The sequence below is a fragment of the Vespula vulgaris genome, chromosome 1 (genome assembly GCF_905475345.1).
Source record: "Vespula vulgaris chromosome 1, iyVesVulg1.1, whole genome shotgun sequence".
Lineage (NCBI taxonomy): Eukaryota > Metazoa > Arthropoda > Insecta > Hymenoptera > Vespidae > Vespula > Vespula vulgaris.
In genome coordinates this window covers 3,387,995-3,407,500 of record NC_066586.1, presented here as the reverse complement: position 1 = coordinate 3,407,500, position 19,506 = coordinate 3,387,995, and the positions used below count along the sequence as shown (strand labels likewise).

The 19,506-nt window shown below is 38.0% G+C and overlaps 1 protein-coding gene across 3 annotated transcripts in view; it reads left to right on the top strand.

The window, feature by feature from the left end:
* Positions 1 to 19,506, top strand: part of LOC127071078 (uncharacterized) — a 233,249-nt gene that overhangs the window by 64,792 nt on the left and 148,951 nt on the right. The gene's annotated exons all lie outside the window — the stretch shown is intronic.

Genomic DNA, 19,506 nt, shown 5'->3' with positions numbered 1-19,506 from the left:
CGACCAATCGTTCGCGTTTCGCACGAGAGATCGATTCGGAAATTAATTTCCGAGTCTTCTTTTCTCTCTCTTTCACCCTTTCTCTCTCTCTCTCTCTCTCTCTCTCTCTTTCTCTTTCTCTTTCCCTACGATTCTAAACGTCATTGCGAATAACTCGTATTCAGCAAATGTGGAACGGCAGCTCTAACGGTCGGAGTCGATGTGCTCGATCGAATGAACGGCTGGTTAATAAGTGGCGTCGATTTAACGTTAACGACGCAGGAAGTTGAAATTAATTAAACGTTGCAGTTTGCGCGTACCTATGAAGCAATACGTAAACAACATATACTAGTATTCATAACGTAGTTCAGCTAAGAGAAAGTATATGTGTTTATGTATATATATGGAGAAACGTTTGCACCTACGCGTACTGCAAAAGAAGTACGGGATTGTGTGAGTAAGTGTATACTGTGTGTGGGTGAGAGAGTGAGAGAGAGAGAGGGAGAAAAGTGATTCGTTTACTGTGTCGGGTTTTCCATCCTACCTCACCACGACCAGTCTCGACGTAGCCCAATTAATTTATTACTCGTGAGTAATTAACATTGTTATTTCACATAAAACGCATATTATTATACACCACGGCATAATTTCATACTCTAGGATTCTCGCGTTCAATATTCAATAGCGTACATAGATCATGATGATAACGATTAAACAATAGAAATTGCAAACACATCGATAAGGATGCGCTTAAACGAGAAACATGCAAGACGTACCATTGAAATTTCAAAAGAAACATCGATATCGCTTACTTAGAAAATGTTAACAATGTCGATTGCATGCCACGAAGAGAGAAAGTAATTCCTAATTAACGCAAGCAAAAATCAATAAGAAAAGAAAGGGAAGCAAGAGAAGAAAGAGGAAAAGCAGGAGATTTTGCTCGAGGCCTAAGGTTCGTTATAAAAAACGATACTGGAACGGAGAAAAATCGGAAATCGTAAACTGTGAGTTCGCACGACGAGGGCGTTACAAGATCAGGATTCGAGAAGTTAAACGAAACCAACTGGCATTCAATGAAACTCGATAAAACCCAATTAAACGCAACACGCCCGGTTGGTTAGACCTTTTTCACGAGTCTCTTCGTTTCTCTCTATCTTTCTCGCACACACTCAGCGCGACCTCGAATAGTCGTATCTCTCTTTTTCTTCCTTTCTCTTCGTGTATGTGTATGTGTGTACGTGCGCGGGCGTATCTAAAGGTGCACTATATGTACCTATACGTAGAGGTGAATGATAGCGAGATACACACCGTGAAGTTTTGCGAGAGCAAACGTTCTATATCTTTTTCTCTTTCTCTCTCTCTTTCTTTCTCTCTATCTCTCTCGATCTCTCTTACTCTTTCTCTCATTCTCACACGTACGTTTTCGCGTACGGTAAGGTGTCCCTTCTGTTTGCGGGTGTGCGTTCACGTATATGTGTACGCGTGGCGCATACATAGAGAGAAAGGCACATAGCGGAGCATAGTCCCCAAGCATAGTCTCAACTCGACTCGAGCCGCTGAATCGATCCGCGAGCCTTCCCCCGTGCGCACTCTGCGCCCCCAGAACCAGCCAACCGTCCCACCCCTTCCACTCTCTTTCTCCCTTCGTTTCGCCTTCCTTCTCTCTCTCTCTCTCTTTCTCTCTTGGACTCCCGTTCTCTTTACTTTTCCATCGCTTATCTTCGTCACCCTTCATCTCTCTCCTTCTCTATCTGTTTCTTTCTCTCGCTCTTACTAACCTTTTCCATCCCCTCTCACGCGTTCCCACATCAAAACCACCCCATCGTCCAACGCTGGTCACGCGAACGTTCGTCTCAAAAATGCCCACCCTCTTCTACTTGTCTTCCACCTCTTCTTTCTCTTCAAACTCTCGCGAGAATTTCTTCGATAATTCTCTCTCTTTTTATCCATCCTTGTCTCGACTAGGTTTCGACCCTCCTTTATTCTTCGTCCTTTCTTAAGTTTTTCCTTTCCTTTTTCTTTTTTTTTCTTCTTCTTCTTCTTCTGAAAGAAAAATCGCAAGGGTTGTAGACGAAATCGAAGCAATCCAAAGAACCAGGCTCGAGGCGAGAGAGAGAGAGAGATAGAGATATATATATATATATATATATATATATATATATATATATATATATATATATAGAGAGAGAGAGAGAGAGAGAGAGAGAGAGAGAGAGAGAGAGAGAAAGATACACGTTACGATTTGTATCGCGCGACGGATCGCAAAGTGCTCGTTTGCATTGCTGATGGTTGTCGATTCGAAGGGAGGAATTCACAAGCTATGCCGTTTCGTCGCTCCTTTTTTCCTTCGGGATAGCTCCCAACTCGCCTCGGGCCTTTTTCAAGGCCGTCAGATTCATCGATCGATCGAATGGCCACTTGGAAAGTTCGACCAGAGGAAAGAAAAAAACAGCTCTTGCCAACGAATTCGAATCTAGATTATCCCCTCTTCTTTTTTCCCTTATCGTTCTTTCTTCTTTTCTCAAATAACCTCGTTTAACGTTTTAACGAACCTTTAATCCTTCCTCGTAAACTCAAACTTCCGCTCTCGTAAATTCGTCGAAGAGAGAAAGAGACGGGAAGAAAAAAGAAGAAGGAAAAAAGAAAGGGAAAAAGAAAAAAAACGTAGAAGACGGACGAAGTAGAACGAAGAGAGCAAGTCATTCGACGGATTTAATGGTTAACGATCGTTACGTGTGTCGCTCGAATCGTAGTCGGATTAACGAACTTAACTATCCCGAGTGTGGGACCGATATATGGGGTGACTACGTAAAGGGGAAGGGCCGTAAGGGGAATGAGAGAGGACTAGAGAGGATCGTCGTCGTTGGATGAGAGGAGAGGTGATCACGAAAGAGCGATAACACGGGAAGTAGGTGGTTTCGCGCAGTTAAAGTGTTACAAGTTGTTTCGGTAGGAACGCTCTAAGATATAGGAAGACAGCAGCGGGCTGCTTGCTTTTTGGTCAACTTCGAGAAGGGAAGAAGACTTCGGCCTGGCGATAAACAGGAGTTTTCAAACTTCGAAGTCCCGCGAGAGCGCGAGAGATAAGTTGAAAATTTTGATGGAAAGCGCGACGTGCCCGTTGAGAGAGAAAGAGAGAAAAAGAGAAGGGGAGGGAGAGAGAGAGAGAGAGAGAGAGAGAAATAGAGAGAGAAAGAGATAGAAATAGGTAAGAAGGGAACGGAGATTTATTTCTTACGTATTCCGAAACTTCTTACCGAGCCTGATAACTTTCATCCGGCTCGTATTTATACAGAGGTTCGTCCTAAGAAAGTTATGACAGATTCCAGCGTGACTTCAGAAAATTCTCTTACTTCTGAGCGTCACGCTAAATGTTCGTGCGTTTGAGAGAAAGAAGGAAGAAAGGTAAAAAAAGATAGAGAGAGAGAGAGAGAGAGAGAGAGAGAAAGAGAGAAAAAAGAAAGAAAGTAATAAAGAAATGATGAATCCTTTTCATCGCGACACAAAAAAGGGACGATTTCTTGGACGATAGCTCGCGTTATGGAACATAGAAACTTGTTACTTCTCTTTGGAAGTTGATTACTGAGAAAGAAAATATATTAATATATAAAACTTTATCCAATTCAACAAGCAGTAAATAAATAATTACTGTCGTCTATAATTAGTTTCTAAAAGTATTTATCGATTATAGGAGAAATGTTCCTGATCGTGATTTGTTGCGAAATCGGAAAGGGCCATTCGGACTTTGTGGGAATTGTAGAGGGGGAATAAGAGGCGGAGAGAGAAAGCGAAGTAGGAGTAGAAATAGGAGGCGGGACGAAGTGCCGAGGGATATCGACTTCTACGATGAATTTGGCATAGGGTGGGGGGTATTTGGAGGTGATGCTGGTGGTGGGAGAAAGGAGAGTTCTGCCCTCCTGTCTAGCAGAATTTATAAGGATGCTACTGTGTGTAAGCCACGTGCGCACTCGTACGTATCTGTGAAAAGGGATACATTTTCCAAAGTAGAATCGAGAGTGTAACTTTCCTAGAGCTGACCGGACGCTCAGGGAAAAGGCTTTTTATTAATCCGTTAACTCTACGAGGAAAATGGTTTATATACCTACGCCGAGTATTTTTCTCTTTCCTTTCTTTTTTTTTTTCCCTCGTATCACGCGAGAAAATCCTTGCTTCGTCATTCGTCCTTGATCCCTTAATACCGTGCTCGACGCGGTAGCATGAACAAACGAACGAATGGACAATGGTACTACTTTCATTTTCCTCTTAAGTCTACCTCAGTGAATATTCTTCTATCGTCTATAAGTCACACTTGTATATGTGTTTAAATATATCTCCTCTTGTTTCTTCTTTTTTGTTTGGTTTTGTTCTTTTTTTCTTTTTTCCTTTTTTTAACGATTGAAAATGTAATAAAAAGTTGAAAATAGATTGATATCAAAAATAATTAATATTTCATTTTGCATACGGTAAAAGTATTATAAATATTACAATTTTTAAATGAATATTCAGATGAAAATTTCTCTTTTTTCCTCTCCTCTCTCTCTCTCTCTCTCTCTCTCTCTCTCTCTGTAACTCTACAGATATATTAAATGATATACGCATTACATAGGAAACAATCACCTATATCTTATAATTTCAATTTTCTTTCTTTAAACTTCTCTCATATTTTTTCTAAAATACTTTCCCAGCCACGATTTCCTTATAATTCTGTATTTTCAACGATAAGCTCGACCGATAGATTCGAACGATCGGAATCTCATCGAACACACTTTCACGGCAAGCGCGAGCGTCAATGGCATGCTCTGAAGCATTCCCCATTCTACTTTCTAGTGCACGTTTTCCTTCGGCATAGCAACAACGTAAGTCCATTTTCTGCAAAACTGATATCCGTTTCTTCTAAAGGAATATCACTTTTATAGGAAATGGACTTACGCTGGTTCCTTCTCCGTTCAGTGTATGGTCATGCGTATAACATGGCACAGTCGAGTCTACTACTCTCTTCTTTTTCTTTTTCCTCTTTTTCCTTTTCCTTTTCGCTATTTTCGCGAAAGAATCACCGTCACTTCCGGTAGCTACGTTTTTCTTTTCAATCTTTAAACTCTTTCCTTTTATACCTTGTACGGGTTGCCATTCGTGTTAACGAGTTTATACTATACGTGTACATCTATGTATGTAGGTACGTGTATTTACTTGTAACACGCAGCATCTTTTGTAAGATCCAACCGATTCAATTATGCAAGTGTCTACGATAGGGAAGCTCCTATCCTGATGTTATCCCCCTTAACGTCCATGATTTGTGTCCCCGTTCATCTCCCGCACGAACGTGCACGAATATCCATGTTTGTCGAGCTTCACTGGGAAACTATTCCAGATAGTAGCATTTAATCGTGAAAAGCTTTCCTCCCTCTTCCGTAAAATAATGTTTTGTAATAACGATTATATACGCATAACGTTAATAATTTTACTTCGATAAAGCATTATACGTTTTATCATTATCATGTTTATTTAATATACCGAGATAATACGTAAAATGCATCGATTTCGATCTCTTTAGTTTCCTCTCTTTTTCTTTCAAACGAGTTCGCGTACGTTTTATTCTTTTCTCTCTTTCTCTCTTCCTCTCTTCCTGTTTCCCGTCGAGTTAATGCATAAAGCCGTTAATAGAAATGAAAATCAATATTTGCCACGGGTACCCCGACGGCGGTATTTAAAGATAAAATCTCGAGAGCTCAGTCCCGTTTTTCTCCCTCGTTAAAAGTTTATCGGACCATTTCGCGTACGGACGAACGAAGATCGAAGCAGTTTCGCGTCTCCGCCGCTCCGTGTTGGAAAACTGAGAGAAAGTTTAAAAACGTTTCGTTGTTTTTGCCGAGTCCATTCCATGAACGGCGTCGCATAAACCCAGGCTGCTTTGCTACTTTGTCTGTCCGTCGATTGAAAAAGATCAATAAACAATTGCACGCCAATTATAATTGGCTGATATATTTTTATACGATCGAAAATGAAGACAAACGAATTATAATGGGAAATTAATCGACGAGTCGAAAATTATTACATACCTTTTATCTCTTTTTCTTCTTTTTTTTAATTTTAATTTTTTTTTTTTTTTTTTTTTACGAACAACTTACGCATTCGAAGTGCATAAAATTTTATCAATAAAACGAATCAGCCATGTACACATCGTACCTACCCTACGTGATTTCATTTACAAAATCTCACGTAATTACAAATTTCGCATATTGGGATACGAGTAGCAACGAGTCATTTTTCGGCCGAATCTATTTTGTTCGTTCGTAACGTGTATCGAATAATGCTCGGCAAAAGTCGTTATTTAAAAATAATTAATTGGAGGCCTTATGGTTCTAGATAAAGCTATCCTCTTCCGTACACGCCTACCTATTACGTTTTACAAAACTCTTTTACTAGCACGCCCTCTTTAATTTGTACTGGCATGAAAATATTCATCATCGTCATACGTCGATTTACGCACGAAATTTGGGTTTCGTTTTAACGAATCGGCGAGCGTCCATAAAGATTACAGTGTCGAGCTCGTGCTTAATTATCGTTGCGTGATATAGAACGAAATGAAAGCATTGGAACGTATCTGTAAAGCGGGGTAAAGGACGACACACACGCAGAAAGAGGGCGAGAGAAAGAGAGAGAGAGAGAGAAAGATAGAGATAGAGAGAGAGAGAAAGAGAGAGAGATAGCAAGAGAGATAGAGAGGCCTTCGAACAAGTGGACAAAACTCTTCGATTGAAATATTCCATTGGAGTGATTTATCGAATGTTCTATAGCGAGCCACTTCGAAGGTAACGGAAAAACGAGATATTGATTAAACGTAAATCGTATTAAAACACCAATATCTGCAACGCTTGTTCGCGCGCGTGCGACGCTTTTTACAAAAGGTTGCTGAGAGAGAAAGAGAGAGAGAGAGAAAGAGAGAGAAGGAATGGGGATAAAGCGTCTCGCTTTACGATAAAATACATCATAAGCTTAAGACTTCTCGATATAATATTTTACGGTAATAAATATGGCTCCTGACGTTCGACCTGTCGGCTTTCGAAACTATAATAAAGAGTTTTCACGAAAGTAGTAGATACCATTCGACTCACGCAAAAATTCCTTGACGGGTTTCGAACAAAATGACAAGGTCAAGAAAACGAAGGAAAAAAGCATCATCCATCTTTTTTATCATATGTCATCAAAAACAAAAAAAAAGAAAGCTCCATTTTATTTTTCGTCTATTTTTTCTTCCCTTGTCTTTTTTCTTATTCCTTTTTAATAAAACGTAATTTGTATAATATCTGTTAGATCATAATCAAAGTAGAAATAATTAGCGAACGCCAAAGGATTCACGGATAATTTTCTTTTCTTCTACTTTTTTCTCATTTCTTTGTTTTTTTTTTTTTTTTTTTTTTTACACCAACAAGACTATTTTATTGATAGAATAGGTTAAAAGCGGACGAATGAGCACGGAAATCGGCTCGTTCGAATGAGCCCGGAGGACTCGAGTGCCCATTCGCTATGGTTCCATCCATTGGCAGAGAGATTCGCCGATATGACGTTAATACATCATCGCTTGTCCCATAAACGTATATATGGCAGCGTCGAGTGGAGGTATTCACTTCGATCCGCTTGTTCGAACCATTACATATTGAAACGAAGCCACTTATTATCTCTTCGTGAAGAGAAAGAGAGACAAGATCTCGCGGTTATGTTCGATCTTTTCCGTATTTTTATCCTATTTCCTCTTGCTTTTCTTCCTTCTCGTTCCTTCTCTCTCTCTCTCTCTCTCTCTCTCTCTCTCTCTCTCTCTCTTTATCTATCTCACTACACGATCGAACGAAATTACCGTTATTATGGCGTAACGCGAATAATGGTGCAAACAGTCAGACACGCGGCCTACGTGCCGAATCGATACGTGCGTTCGTATTCGATAGAGACGTCAACGAGTATTCTACTTTCGAGTAAGATTTTGCATTATTTGTTCTTCCTTTTCTTCTTTCTCTTTCTTTGTTTTTTTTTCTTTTTTTGGAAACGAAATAAATTTTATATCGAGTCACAAATTTGCTAAGAACGAAATTTCTTTGAACGAATCAAACGGAAGAATTCATTTATAAAGGATTATTTTTTTAACGATTAATGTTCTTTCCTTTTCTTTTTTTTATCTTTTTCATTTTTATTTCAATTATATATTGTCCCATCAACCACTTGTTCGTGTTATTAGCGACATGATTAATATTCTTCGTTTAACTTGATTATTAATTATTATAGTACATCGACCCTTAGAATATTCTAGCGAAAATACAAGAACAAGAATCGAGATTGATAGGGAACTAGGAAGAGGAGCGAAAGTCGATTTTACGCGTCGCTGAATTATCGATAAATATCGACGTTAGAACGGGGCTCGCTTCGGTAAGTGCGCGTACATTGTAGGTATATAATTAACCCTCTGCGGTCTGACGTCCCGCACGATACGTTGTGGTGTTGCGCGTTCGCCAATAATCTTATTACTCCGTAATTTACTTTTACTACGTTGCGTGATTCGTTTGGTTCGCGGTATAGTATGTGGGGAAGAATGTAGAGAAAAGGTGGTCAGGAAATTTTACAACTCTTTTTCTCTTTTTTCATTTTTTTAAACGAAAAAGGTGCAAATTAAATTAATTATTTGTTTGTATATGTGGAAAATCTTGTAGATTGGAAAAATCTATTAAATATAATATAGTCGTTAAATATTTAATCACATTACTAAATATTTCATTATTATTAGATACGTAACACGTAATAATGTAATGTACTATTACGTAAAATATTATTATATAATATATAATATCGATTTATTTGCTATTACGTAAAATATATATATATATTATATTAGCAAATCGAATATAATTATTGCATTTGAAAAAGATCATTACTCTTCACATACATACGAATATAATATATCATTAGCATGAAAGAGAAAGCGTGAATTACGTGGGCTATCAAGTTGAAATCGCATAATGCCTACCATTTAGAGATATCTCGGAATTTCGGTAACGTTCAACTCTAAATTCGAAGGTATTCCTTCCTTGAATTTCTATTCGTACAGGCGGCCATGCAGTGCATGATCTAAGTTTAAATATAGTTATGCCGCTTTACATGCAAAATACCGGGTGCTTTCCTTGCATCCTGAGGTACTCAGCTACCTTATATGTACATACATATTAGATACATACCTATGTATATATATGTACGTGTGTGTACTCGTTCGCACACTTTGAAATTACAGAAACGGTACAGTGTCTAAAGTCTTTGGTAAGTACGTTGCAACACCGTAGTAGTTATATCGAAGTCATAATAATCGCAATGATCGTGACTATCTTGCGAAATGGTCGAAATTATTATACCTCTCTAGTCACCTAAATAATACCCTCATGAGGAAAATGATCTATCTTTCTTTTCTTTTTCGACGAACCAACGAAATTGATAAGATCTTCAATTAATTATTATCCAATCGATTATCACTTCTTCTTTCACAATATATATATATATATATATATATATATATATATATATATATATATATATATATAAAAATAAATATATCTACCTCCCAAGATAATCCAAAATAATTAAAAACTTTAACTCGTTAGAGATCTCGTGGAGCGAGCAGCGTATTATTAATTAGAATCAGATTAGGATGATTTTATCAGAATAAGGATTAACCTTTGCTCGTCGGATGAAATCTCAAAGTCCATGAACGATTTTTCTTCGTAACACACGATAGTCATCGTCGTAGGATTTCCAGAACTAAATTGAATATTTCAGATAACAATTTTTTTAAAGGAGATAAAAAGAGGAAGAAAGAGAAAGGAGGAAAAGAGCAGCATCCGTGATCCATTAATTTAGCGAGAAGGTCGGTCGATTGCATTTACGTGACTTTCTCTGTTTCTATCTCTTTCTACCTCCCTCCTATTCTCCCCTTCTCTCTTTCACACGGTAGATTGCGTAAGCCCCAATTATTAGAGGCTCGCAGGGAGCCCTTAACACGGACGATAAACGGTTGGACGAGTTAACTCGCAATAATAACAACCACGTAGCAGTGCTAATGGGCACTGATTCAGCGCTATTTTGACTCGTAGCCGGTGGGTATAATCGCACGGCTTGCGATTTTCGAATCTCAATAAACGCAGAAGCCCAGCAAATTATCCCTTGCCACCCACGTATACTCCTCCTCCTCCCCCTCCTCCTCTCCACCCTACCTTCTCTTCCACCTTCACCTCTACCTCTATTTCGATGTTTCTCCTCCTTCTTCTCATCCTCCTCGCCCTCCTTCCTTCCTGACACTCGACGAGTCGGGTAAATGCTGAGTATTTAGGACTCGCAAGTTTCGCCGTGTAAACCGAGGCGAAGCTTGACTCGTGCAAATATTTGATTTCTAAGTCCCAATGAAACACCAGCAGCACCAACGCCAACCATCGCCAGCATCCTTCTCTTCTCCTCTTTCTCCTCCTCCTTTCTCCTACTCCTACTTCTCCTCCTCCTCCTCCTCCTCCTTCTCCTCCAACTCTGGTTCTCCTTAGAGAAAACTCGCTTTCACAGTCGTTCCATTCCTTCCCTTCTATAGCATTATATAGCGCGTATTTCAACGAGACCGATCGACGGTTAAAACATTCCGCGTGCGTTTCTATGGCGTCCGCGTCGCTGAAAATCACATTATTTGGAAAATTGACCGCGAAATTAATGGGAAAATTTGCGCGACCTGTTCCCGTAGAGAACCAAAACCCAACGAAAAGTGAATACTTTGTTTCGTTTGAAACGTTTGCATTAGCGTTTCATTCTAATTTAAAGTTACTTTCAATTAGCATATCTTTTTCTAGTTTCTCATTTTAAATCCGTCAGAATCGGAGATCTAGTTCGAATCCAATTTTACATTCTTATAATTAGAGAAAATATAAAACAAGAAAGAAAACAAAGAAAGTATGAATAGGTTGATAACTCGAACTTCGATATTCGATAGGAAAATAAACTGGTTGGATTTACTTAACTGATTTTAATTAAAAGTGAACTATGTTCGATATCGGTGAAAAAATTAATTCGAGTTATTTGGAATGAAACGTTGAAAGTGATGTCGACTGCGAAAGGATTAAATTTCCATTAGTTCGTAAAATATATAAATAAAGTGGTTGAAAAAAGCTTTGCGTTTGTCGATACATAAATATTTGTAACTTGGAAGTTTTCTCGTCCCTTCTGTAACGTTAAAGAAAGCTGAAAAGGGAGTAGTCGCGTGGTGATTTTTCTAAAGCCGCAAAGATGAGACCGTCTCTCTAATCATATCCAAACCACCGAGGTTATCGAATCTTTTCAAGAGGGAGGATACGAATAGAAAACGCGACCCTCGTTCGATGAACACCCCTTCGAGTTTTCCGTCTAAAATCCTTGGATAGTCGTATAATATACGCATGTAGTGCACGCACACACACACACACACAAATATATACATATACATATGTATGCACGAAGGGGACTAGTAGGAAGAATAGAGGGATGGAAAGCAACGGTGATCTTAGTGAAAACCTCCCCTTCGTATAAGCTAAACTGAATTAAACAAACAGGGATAGTCCTTCCACCGCAGTGACCGCAAGTAATGAGTTTCATGGACGATCTTGGCTGGTTATTCACTATTCTCTCTCTATCTTTCTTTCTCCTTTAATAATATTGTCCCATCTTTACGTGTCATGCTTTTATCCTCAAAAATCCTCACGGATTTTGTATTTAAATATAGAGATAATGCTTTATAAAGATAACGAAAATAAATCGTGTTGTATTTCATTTATTCCAACAAAAATTATATAATATATAAGACATCGTAAATAAATCTCATTCTTTCTACGATCAAATGTCTTTTCCCGGGACAATTATTAATCTGTCGGGTACTTCCTCGCGCAGGAATAAAACGAAATCATCATAATTCTAATTATTATTTTTCAACATGATGTCGGAAGAATGATAACGCTACGCTCATTTCGACACGACGGGTAGCGATGAAAAGGATGGTTTCATTTGATGCTTCTGCTCGCCCTATTCTTCCCCTTTCTTCTGTGTTAAAGTTAATTAAACAAACACTAACTCCATCGCTGGCATCACGAGTGATACATTTTATGGACGATTCTGCGAAACGCATTTCTCTCTCTCTCTCTCTCTCTCTCTTTCTTTCTTTCTCTCTCTCTTTCTCTCTTTCTTTCTCTCTCTCAACCCCCATTTTCGTACAGCGTGTGGATGCGTTAATCCCAAGTCCCGGCTAACCCTCGTGGTTGAATGCACCCGGCTAAAAGCCACCACCACCACCACTACCACTACCACTACCACTACCATCAACCATTACCGTCACCTCCAGTAGCAATGGCAGCAACGACGACGAGCACCGACACTAATACCGTCGCCATTCATCTGGGTGCTTTTCCTACCTCCACTTCTTCCCTTCGCCACTCCCAATCCAGGCAGCTCCGTTCGACGAAACGTTCATCCCCTTCTCCGCTTTACTCCACGTTACACCCTCCTCCATCCCTGACAATCTCTCGAGAACACAATAGATTCCTGTAACTACCCCTATCCACCGCACGAATCGAATGCCTGTTTGTGTATTCGAGTGCATGGTTATTTGCCGGACACTGTTGCCATATACACCTACCTACATCTCAATAGATATACTATGTACCTAGCACTGTCTCTCTCTCTCTCTCTCTCTCTCTGTCTCTCTCTTTCTCTCTCTTTCTCTCACTCCCTCTCTCTCTTTCTCTCTCTCTCTCTCTATATGTGTGTTTGTGTGTGTGTAAGTACAGACAGGATGTCTCGCGGACCTCCAAGCGATATGAATACTACAACGATGTGGTATCTGCTACACTTACGCGCGCAGTGTCCACCTATATACATGTGATTGTATCTGGTTTACCTCGTTACCGCCATTTGTTTCATACTCTGAGAAAATATTATATAGGAGTGTATAAATGACTAATTTTAATCGATTCACACGAAAACTTGGATTTTCCAAACTTGACCGATAGAATATTTTATATATATATATATATGTATGTGTGTGTGTGTGTGTGTGTGTGTGTGTGTAGATACGATCGAACAAGGAAGAACAAATTAATTTAGTTAGATAGATCGAACGGACGATGACTACTTGTCGATACGAATTTATCGACATCCTTTGATCGTCGTCTCTACGAACGAACTTGAGAAGGAAACGATTTCCCACAAAAGAGGGAGAGCAAGAGAGAAAGAGAGAGTGAGAGAGAGAGAGAGAGAGAGAAAGCGACTACCTCGGATCGCATCGGAAACGTCATTGTAACGATAACGAGTAGCATGTACTGTCGGTGTCGGTATCAGGGAGCCGTGACAGAAACTTTATCGTCTCGATTCATCATAGAGCGACCATAATTACGGTATAAAATTGTGGTGGAGCGAATGTCGTCGATGTAACGGGACAATTCGACCTGATTTCGTACCTATACATAACATATACATATACATACATATATATTACTTGTATGGACGCTTGCTTACATAGATGCATAGGTATATACATATACATAGTTATACATACACACACACACACACACACACACATATATATATATGGAGAAACGCAAAGCACGTAGAAGGTATCACGCGATGTCGACCTCGCTCCATATAAAAGCCAACTCGACGTTGACGCACCGTATCAACTTCGACGCACACGCGTCGAATGCCATCGCGTTATCGCATCCGATGGCTTCGTATCGGAATGCATCTATGTATACATACGATACATACATAACACACAATGTTCGCGAAAAGAGTCGCATACAAATTTCAAGCTATCCAACGGTACGATTTCTTCTTTTTTTCGGTTTAAACGCTCGTTCAGAGTTCGTGTTTTATGTACCGGATAAAGATCGTTTTGGTTTCATTCTTATAGAAAAGTTTTATACGTATATCTTGTGATAAATATTACGTACGTGCGACTTAATTCCGTAGTTACGTGTATGAAAACAATTTATTGTTTTTATTCTTAGAATTTGGACGGTATATGTACGAGTCGTCGAACAAAAGCCTATGAAAACATAGTCTAAACAGGTCATAAGAACATACTAATAAACATTCCTTCTTATGATTTACATAGCGGAGAAAAGGTCGAAGCTTTATTTCGATCTAAGCAGTCGTCTTGTTAACACGTATCTACGCATAATAATTTCTTTTATCAAGATACGAAGCTATGGAACTGTTCAATATACTGCGCATTTTATAATGTAAGTATTACACATTTTATAACGACGTATAATTATTTATCGTATAATACTTTTAGAGATTTAGACATATAAGTTTTGACTGTCTACATACGTATATCTTTCGTATTTACTCTACCTTATTTTTATTATAACGAAGTAATATTATCTGTAATAATTGTAAAACGAAGCGTATAGAAAACTGATGGCATTTAGGGCAATTACCGTATTTTAGAACCGATCGATTTGTCGACGCTTCGTGAACTTTTTGTTCACCTTTGAACGAGCGATCGTTATACTCGCACTTATATTTTCGTGCAAGCATGGACATCATGGTGAGATAAAACGAAGGGAGAGAGGAGATCAGCAGCCACGCGCGATCCTCGCTACCTATGTGCTGTATTACGTAGAATCCATTTCGAGTTTATTCGCCAATTAGTCGATCGGCAATATCTCCCGTTAATTCATGAGTCGAAAATCAACCAATTAGTCGCGCCAGCCAGTAGTATTATTAATTACAGCGACGATCGTAACGATAACGAGTGGATAAGGGACGTCGAAACGGTTATAACATACGTACTCGCCTTCCGTAAAACGATTTTTGTATCTTCGCTGGATTTAATAATTCCTTGTTCGTTCGCTCGATCATGTTGTGCGTATTGAAATCTTTAGAGAATTATTTAATTAGGTGTTGCTTCCAACCCCTCGTATTTTTATATTATTATTAACTGAGTTTATTGTTAGTAGTGAAACAGGGGGGGAAGAATTATGATAAAAAAGAAAATAAATAAATAAAAAGATGTCAAAGATCGTTTTGGTCTCGTTTTGGTCTCGTTTGTTCTTTATTGTTTTTCTTGTTTTTTATTTTTATTTTTATTTTTATTTTTACTTTTATTTATTTTTTTTTTTTTTTTTAGTAATATCTACGATATTTTCGTTGAACGTCCTCCGAGTTAAATTTCTGTTTTACGTTGGACACGCTCGATGAACCGCATATTTTTTACAATTGTATGACGAAGAGAAAAAAGAGATCAGGCGAAACGAAACGAGGATTATCACTCATGCTCTGCCCTGTTCAGCTCTGTTCTGCTCTGCTCTTGCTCAACTCTACTCGTGACTACAGCCTATAGTCGCAATTACAACGTGTGCGCTTTGAATAAAAATCGGCGAGCGTAGAGGGACGCATCGACGATACAGGAGTAATTGCGCGATCATAAATCGAGATACACGTACACCGAATTCAGGATAGCGAAATCACACCGGTGTGAAATTGCGAATGCCGATGTTCGATTGGAAAAACGAAATTGCTCGCAAATATCCTACGGTTCCGCCTATCGATAACGCCCTTTTTCGATCGAACGTATGTACCTTAATTCTTTTCTTTTTTTTCTTTTTCTTTTTTCGAACTTTCCTTTCTCTTCGATTACTTCTACGAATTTTTCACGACGTTTAATGTAACAGAATTTTTCTATTAAAAAATATTAGCCTCTTCGAACATGGTTTTAACAATCTACTTTTTTTTTAATTCCGTTATTACCTATTTAAGTACGTAATTCAGTATGATACGATTATAAAGTACAACTTAATTTGATATAACATTTATTTCCTTAATTATTCGTGTTTCCTCTACGAATATCTAAAAATAATATAGGTAACAATAAAATTGACTTGCAGTTTGTGGTCATTACTACTAACGAATCGCGTCGACAAGCCACATTGCATTTCAATAGCCTTAATGAGAGCTCATTCTAATTACCTCACGAACACAATATTTTACTGCATTTTTATCGCGTCTAGCGCAAATTTCATTTCGAATCAAATTTCTACTTAAAACGTAAAGTACGCTTTTATATTATAAAAAAGAAATCCATCTTTCTAATATCGAAATATTGTCATCGCAATTATTTCTCATGTCAAAAAATCAAATTTATAAGTAAGTATTAAGAGTTTTGTGATGCTTCGAAAGTTATCAAGACTTATAGGGTACGTCAATTAAGAATAATAAGTCGATAAAATTGTAGGTTTTATTCGCGTATAAATTCCGTGGTTCGTTTCTCTCATTAATCAGGATAATTGATTTTCGGTAGGCGTGCACGAACGCGCGAATTAATCATCGTAGCAATTCTTCGTCGTGCAACACGCGTTAAATCTCGCTTGAGACTTTCACCTGGCGTGAGTGCGTGTTCGTAAAATCATTAAATCCTTCCACTCCCTTGATCGAGCCAGCGTTATTTCATTAAGTAGTGCAAGTGCACAGACACCGATTCCCGTAATTTTTTTTCTTTTTTCTTCTCTTTACTTGCCATTTACATCCCTCTTCCAACATTTTTTTTGTTGATTCTTTTTTTCTTTTTCTCCTATTTCTTTTTCTTTATTCTAAATATCTATATATAATAATCCACTTTAAAGCTCGGTACCAAAACGAGCCACGTTCCTCCTTTTTCTCTCCCGATTTTATCAAGCTTTTCATTCAGCATATGCAACGCAAAGAAGTTTTCCTTCCTTTTCCAAGCCCCTCGCTTTATTAAAACCTACCACCGAACTACAAGAACGAGCTGAAATCGTCTTTCCGATTACGACGTAGAGATAATTTCGTCGATTTCAGAAGACCCTTTCTCACAAGTTTCGTAAAGGAGATTACGAGAAATGAAAGAGATCGTAGTCGAATCGATTCGTCATTTAGATTCGATACAAACCTTCTCTGATCGATTTTACCAGAGTAATACCGTTCATCTTCTTTTTTAATTAATCTCATTAAGAGCGATGGAAGTGGGAGGTGAAAGATGTTCTTCTAACATGTTTCTCCCTAAATAACTGTAATAATAAATTTTGATGAGATAAATTCCATAGGAACTATTCTCATGAAAGTTCAAATTAATCTACAGAATTTCACTTTGGAAAATTAATTAACTATATAGAAATCTTTACTAAAATTTTACAGAACTTATTAAAAATTACAAATCTTATGAAATCAATATAAATACTAAAACTACAATTTCCATACGATAAATTTTGATATCAATATCGTTTTTAAGATTACCTACGATGCGTGAAAACAAAAACGGACACCCTTATAATCGGTGTTAGTTCGATGAAGAGATACGACACAGCGTTAATAACGTCGCATCGATTAGAAAACCGGCGGAGACGTGGGCGCTCTCTATAGCAATTATTTTTCATCGTAGAAGAACGAGCTAATGCACGTTCGTTAAAAACCGACATGGAGATTAGTGGAAGGAAGATAGAAAAGAGTAGAGGATAGGAGAAGAAGAGGAAAAGAAGAAGAAGAAGAAGAGAAGGAGGAGGAGGAGGAGGAGAGGGAGAGAAAGAGATAGAGGAAAGAGGAAAGAGGAAAGAGGGTGATGCAAGCAAGCAGGCAGGCAGGCAGACAGGTAGGTAGGCGTCGGTCTCGAGCGTTAAGAGCAAGCCACTCGGGCGTGGAAACGAAAATAAAAATATCTGTTATCGAGAGCATACCATCGTGGTTCTATCGCGTGCCTGAAAGAGATGGTAAAAGCTGGAATAATGGAGGAAATAAGAGAAAATGAGGATGAGCGAAGGTACGGGGCAACAAAAATTGGTCCAGCCAGGAGTAATAGTAGTGGTACTGATGTTAGTGGTAGTGGGAGTGGTGGGGGATGGAAAGTGAACGAAGTCTATACAGGGTTGAGCTATAGCTAGCGAGGAAAAGAGAGAGAGAGGGATGTAGCCTCTTTGGGTTGGTCCATGGTAACGTTCGATAATTACGTATGAGCAGTAAACCGTACGAAGCCATAAAGAACCGACGTTATGTACGAGCACGTGAGCGTGTGGAATATGTATCGTCGTTTTGCCAATTTCCTGCTTTTCCTCCGACCCTCTCAATTTCTTCTTTCTCTCTCTTTCTCGTTCTCTTTCTCTTTCTCTTTTTCTGGTGTACGCTTTATTTAGGTTTTCTTCGTGAATTTATTGCAAATAATAGTTGCTCAACGGAATACCGTTCAGTAATTGAATCGTCGTGGTCGTTCGGTTAAAAGGTTTCGTGAATTTAAAGGACACTTAAATCGAAAGTATTATAAGTCATCCTTATTACGGTGCACACATACTGTTAACTTAAAAATAAAACTCGTGTAGTTTTATTTCCATTCTTTTCTCTTTTCTTTTTTTTTCTTTCTTTCTTTATCGACAGTATTATATATATATATACATATATATAAGTAGAATATGCCTGGATCCGTCGAACGATAAAGTACAAATAAATTCGTATAATGTCGGAAAACATCTGTATTATAGTTTCGCTCCTTTATTCGTGTTTTTTAATTACAATTTTACCGCTCTTTAATAAACTATTCCGTTTGAATCGTAAAGGAATATTAAATAAGATCGAACGAGCTTAAAATGAGCTGTTACTTTTTTATCTTTTTACGACAATGTTCTTTTCTTTTCTTTTCTTTTCTTTTCTTTTCTTTTCTTTATGAGGATTCGTATGACGCTATTTAAGTACGTCGATAAGAAATTCATGTTCGATTTCTTGTATGGCAATTATCGTTTATGATTAAAGTAATAAAAAGAAAAACCGATTAAAGGCATGAATCTAATTTTTTTAATTTCGTAATTTTTTAGTAATTACGAATAATGAAACATGTTACATTTTACAAGTCATTGTTATATTATAAATAGTCCTAACTTATTATTTGGAATATTAATTGAGCAATATTAATTATCAAGTAATAGGCACTATCTTGTTCATAAATTTTTTTTCTTTTTTCTTATAACGTTGAAAGAATCTTAGAAAAGAACGTACAAATTTTCCTCGATTCTAAGAGATAAACGAAGTGATTATTCAAGATGTAATGGAACGAGTTAGTGAAGGGAGGATTGCGTGAGACACATTGAAACGACGAGAAGAGGAGAATAGTCTAAAGCTATTCGCCAAACCCCCGTGAAATTCGCATAGTTGATTCACTTACCTAATCATCCCTGTCGTTCTACAGTCAACCCTTTCGCGACTCTGCTTCGAGTCTCGAGAATCACAAGATGAACTCGGAATCAGCGATGCTCGAAACGACTGGGAACGATCGATAATCTAATCGTGATTATGGTAGAATCAAAAGAAAATATAGAAATTATTTTATTTATAAATAATTTCAATTAAAGATTTCCCTTTTTTCTCTATCTGTCTCTCTCTCTCTCTCTTTTTTATTTTTTAACAAAAGAATAAATATAATTTAAATTCTAGAGGTTACAAATTCTTTGAAGATTTGTGTCACGACGAATCGCATAAACGTATGCTAAC